Below are 5,597 nucleotides of genomic sequence, written 5' to 3'. Positions count from 1 at the left end.
TTCACCAGGGGCCGAGACTTTGCTTTATGCGACGTGCCGAGCCTCGGCTTTTGTCGCCACGGAGCACGGGCGTCTGGGTCTATCCACGGCCAAGTTTGGCAGGAGCCCGCCTCGTGGCCGAACGCCTCCGGCGGGTCGTTCGGAGGCCCGAAACGTACCCGTGCGTCCGTTTTCGGACCCCGGGAAGCCTCCGGGACGGAGCGGTGCTCCCGTTCCGATGACGACCGCGGGGCCAGTACAAAAATAACATTGATTTAATGGGAAACTGTTCGATCTCCCGTACGCCCTGGGAACGTGCCCCGTGTTCGGGACTTTGCTCTACGTGACGTGCGGAACATCGTCTCTCGTCGCCCCGGGGCACGGGCCTCTGGGTCTTTCTGGGGCCAAGTTTGGCAGGACGCGGCCCTGGATCCGAACGCCCCCGGACGGTCGTTCGAGGGCCCGAACGTTACCTCTGAGTCCGTTTTCGGTGCCCGGGAAGGCTCCCGGGGCAGCTCGACAAATGAAAACTTGTGAAAATGGCGAACAAGTGTAAATGGCGATCGGGCACAATAGCGACTTAACGGACACGGCAAGGAAAAGTCCGACGGTCTCGATCTTTTGGTATGTCACGCGGGGAGCGAGGAAGGGTCGGCGCGTGAGGTTCCTCACTCCCGCGTGATTCGAAAGCGCGCGACCCTCCGATTCGGAGCCTCGTCGAAAGGGTCTAGGCGCGTAAGAGCACAAGACAGCTTTGAAGAGGTTTTTTGCCTAAAATGTCGCAACATCCCCTTTTCGGCACCTGCCGTCAATATGTCGCCCGGTGACCCGGGACGTGCCGAGTCGTGCGATTTGGGGCCTGCGGAACCTTCCCGGAAAAAGGTCGCGTTCAATTTACGGCCATTCTTTTCCGTAGCGGTTACGCTGACGCGCTCCGATCGTTACGATTTTTTAGTATGTTTATCGTCAATGGTCCCTGATGCGCCCCATGCGACGGCGTTATCCTGCGACCTTGCTTAGGCGCCGCTATGGCCGAAAAGATTGGCAAAGACCGCGAAGGCATACTGCGATAAATCGGAGTCGGGCGATCTCCCGCGCGGGGCGAGAAAGGACGCTCGACTCCGAAACTCCCGGCTCCCGTAACGTGGCACGCCACCGTCCACGTGTCAAAATTGCATCGGTGCGGGGTTCACCCGAGCCGAGTTGCCAACCCTAGCCCTAACCCTAGTTTTAAGTCCACTTCCAATTTATCCTTTTGTTCTTTTTGTGGCCTACTCATTTTGAAAAATGCATTGTTTAATGGGGGAATGGGACAGCTCCCGTACGGGTCCGCTTGGTGGTACTTGTACGAAATCGCAGGAGCCGGCACGTCACCGGCCTGCGGTGCGGCACCCGAAACGGTTAAGCTCTAAAATCAATTGCAATTTAACATAGAAATCAGATTTTTGGTGAAAATGCAATTTTGGCAGAGTCCATGCATGGCAAAAATGAGGAGTTTTTTGGGGAGGTTTCTGAAACCAGCCTTGCGACGCACGCATTTGTGCTTCAGGGGTATGAATCGGGGGACCCGGGGGCCTGACAGTGTTCATTTTTGGGGTCCTGGGGACTTTCTAAGGCCTTGCGGGGAAATGCCCGTGTTCAGTTTATGCCCGTTCATCTTTTTTGTGGCCTACTCCAATGGCACTCAATTCATTTCAATGGCATTTTATTCCGATTGCGTGTGGGCGGTGCCCCGTGCGGCTCAGGGGGGTTCTGTCAGGCCGAGCTCGACGTATGAGTACCGCCTCTGTCCCGGCATGCGACGGACATAGTTTGGGGTGTGTTTATTGCGATTGGTTGCATGGACTAAATTGCGATCGGGCAGAATAGCGGCGTAACCGACGCGATGAGGAAAAGTCCGATTGGCCTGAACTTTCAGTATGATGCACGGCTGGCGAGGCGCTGTCGGTGCGCGACGTTCCGCAGTCCCGCGTGATTTGGAACCGCATGTCGTTCCGTTTCGGAGCCTCGTCGAAAGGGTCTAGGCGAGTAAGAGCACAAGACAGCTTTGAAGAGGTTTTTTGCCTAAAATGTCGCAAGATTCCCTTTTCGGCACCCGGTGTCAATATGTCGCCCGGTGACCCGGGACGTGCCGAGTCGTGCGATTTGGGGCCTGCGGAACCTTCCTGGAAAAAGGTCGCGTTCAATTTACGGCCATTCTTTTCCATAGCGGTTACGCTGACGCGCTCCAATCGTTACGATTTTTTAGTATGTTTATCGTCAATGGTCCCTGATGCGCCCCATGCGACGGCGTTATCCTGAGACCTTGTTTAGGCGCCGCTATGGCCGAAAAGATTGGCAAAGACCGCGAATGCATACTGTGATAAATCGGAGTCGGGCGATCTCCCGCGCGGGGCGAGTAAGGACGCTCGACTCCGAAACTCCCGGCTCCCGTAACGTGGCACGCCACCGTCCACGTGTCAAAATTGCATCGGTGCGGGGTTCACCCGAGCCGAGTTGCCAACCCTAGCCCTAACCCTAGTTTTAAGTCCACTTCCAATTTATCCTTTTGTCCTTTTTGTGGCCTACTCATTTTGAAAAATGCATTGTTTAATGGGGGAATGGGACAGCTCCCGTACGGGTCCGCTTGGTGGTACTTGTACGAAATCGCAGGAGCCGGCACGTCACCGGCCTGCGGTGCGGTACCCGAAACGGTTAAGCTCTAAAATCAATTGCAATTTAACATAGAAATCAGATTTTTGGTGAAAATGCAATTTTGGCAAAGTCCATGCATGGCAAAAATGAGGAGTTTTTTGGGGAGGTTTCTGAAACCAGCCTTGCGACGCACGCATTTGTGCTTCAGGGGTATGAATCGGGGGACCCGGGGGCCTGACGATGTTCATTTTTGGGGTCCTGGGGACTTTCTAAGGCCTTGCGGGGAAATGCCCGTGTTCAGTTTATGCCCGTTCATCTTTTTTGTGGCCTACTCCAATGGCAGTCAATTCATTTCAATGGCATTTTATTCCGATTGCGCGTGGGCAGTGCCCCGTGCGGCTCAGGGGGGTTCTGTCAGGCCGAGCTCGACGTATGAGTACCGCCTCTGTCCCGGCATGCGACGGACATAGTTTGGGGTGTGTTTATTGCGATTGGTTGCATGGACTAAATTGCAATCGGGCAGAATAGCGGCGTAACCGACGCGATGAGGAAAAGTCTGATTGGCCTGAACTTTCAGTATGATGCACAGCTGGCGAGGCGCTGTCGGTGCGCGACGTTCCGCAGTCCGGCGGGATTCGGAACCGCATGTCGTTCCGTTTCGGAGCCTCGCCGATACGGCCTAGAGGCGTAAGTGCACCAGAAGGTTCGAAGAGGTTTTTGCCTCAAATGTCGCAAGATTCCCTTTTCGGCACCCGGTGTCAATATGTCGCCCGGTGGCCCGGGACGTGCCGAGTCATGCGATTTGGGGCATGCGGCACCTTTTCGGAAGAAGCCAATGCTCAATTTATGGCAATTCTTTTCCGTAGCGGCTACGCTGACGTGTCCCGATCGTTACGATTTTTGAGTATGTTTGTCGTCAATAGTCCCTGATGCGCCCCATGCGACGGCGGTACCCTGCGACATTGTTTAGGCACCGCTATGGCCGAAAAGATTGGCAAAGACCGCGAAGGCACACTGTGATAAATCTGAGTCGGGCGATCTCCCGCACAGGCTAGAAAGGCCGCTCGACTCTGAAACTCCGCCCTCCCGTTACATGTCCCGTCACTGTCTACGTGTCGAAATTGCATCGCTGCGGTGTTTACCCAAGCCGAGTTGCCAAACCTAGCCCTAACCCTAGTTTTAAGTCCACGTCCAATTCGGAAAACACCAACTCGGCCAAGGAACGTCGTAGAGACGTGCGGTTGGTGTCATTTGAGAGCACTCTCGGCCCCCTTTAAAACGCCCCCACCTCCAGGTCTCTAGGACCTCCCCTTCCGGAGATGTAACAAATGAGCTTATATATTCAAATGCCCGTAGGTACGCCCTCGAGAGGGCCACGCCTCGACCTCGGGCTTGTTGGAAAGGTCTGGTTCGGGGCTTTCCAACGAACCCAAGTGTAAGTCTCTCCGATCTTGGTGGGCCAAGATATAAAGCCCCGAATAGTTTACTTTTTCACTATTTTCAATGCCCGTAGCTCCGCCCCCGAGAGGCCCACGTCCTAGACCTTGGAGTCGTTGGAAAGGTCTGGTTAGGGCCTTTCCAACGAATCCAAACGTAAGTCTCACCGACCTTCCTTGGTCGAGAAAATGAGCTCAGAATATAAGCGTTTTTCACACATTTTCTAAAGTGGTAAACAGCAACTCGGCCAAAGAAGGTCGTAGAGACGTGGGGTTGGTGTCGTTTGAAAGCTCTCTCTGTCCCCTTTAAAACGCCCCCACCCCCATGTCTCTAGGACCTCCCCTTCCTGAGATATAAGAAATGAACTTATATATTCAAATGCCCGTTGCTCCGCCCCCGAGAGGGCCACGTCCTTGACCTTGGGCTTGTTGGAAAGGTCTGGTTCGGGCCTTTCCAACGAATCCAAAGGTAAGTCTCTACGACCTTCCTAGGCCAAGCAAAAGAGCCCTAAACTTTAGTCTATTTCGCCTGTTTCACACACAAAAAAACCACTAAGTCCAAGCCTTTTTCACCCATTTTCAAGAACCCGTAGCTCCGCCCCCGAGAGGGCCACGTCCTTGACCTTAGAGTTGTTGGAAAGGTCTGGTTCGGGCCTTTCCAACAAATCCAAACGTATGTCTCTCCGACCTTCCTCGGCCGAGAAAATGAGCTCTGAATACAAGCGTTTTTCACAAATTTCCTAAAGTGGCAAACGTCAACTCGGCCAAGGAACTTCCTAGAGACGTAACCCTAACCTTCACATTTAAGAGTCTCAGATGTTGAAGCATGTGTTTGCAGTCTCACTCTTGTCTTTTACACCATCTGTTGTAGGCCTTGCATCCATGTGAGCTGACTTTGACCTTTGGCCTTTGCATTGTAACTATGTGCTTGTGTGTTTTGGAGGTTTCATTCACATTTAAGAGTCTCAGATGTTGAAGCATGTGTTTGCAGTCTCACTCTTGTCTTTTACACCATCTGTTGTAGGCCTTGCATCCATGTGAGCTGACTTTGACCTTTGGCCTTTGCATTGTATCTATGTGCTTGTGAGTTTTGCAGGTTTCATTCAAAGGTAACACTCTCAGATGTTGAAGCATGTGTGTTTGCAGTCTCACTCTTGTCTTTTACACCATCTGTTGTAGGCCTTGCATCCATGTGAGCTGACTTTGACCTTTGGCCTTTGCATTGTATCTATGTGCTTGTGAGTTTTGGAGGTTTCATTCACATTTAACACTCTCAGATGTTGAAGCATGTGTCTTTGCAGTCTCACTTTTGTCTTTTACACAATCTGTTGTAGGCCTTGCATCCATGTGAGCTGACTTTGACCTTTGGCCTTTGCATTGTAACTATGTGCTTGTGTGTTTTGGAGGTTTCATTCACATTTAACACTCTCAGATGTTGAAGCATGTGTCTTTGCAGTCTCACTCTTGTCTTTTACACCATCTGTTGTAGGCCTTGCATCCATGTGAGCTGACTTTGACCTTTGGCCTTTGCATTGTATCTATGTGCTT

Source organism: Misgurnus anguillicaudatus, unplaced genomic scaffold, assembly GCF_027580225.2.
Source record: "Misgurnus anguillicaudatus unplaced genomic scaffold, ASM2758022v2 HiC_scaffold_34, whole genome shotgun sequence".
Lineage (NCBI taxonomy): Eukaryota > Metazoa > Chordata > Actinopteri > Cypriniformes > Cobitidae > Misgurnus > Misgurnus anguillicaudatus.
This window is presented reverse-complemented; position numbering follows the sequence as displayed.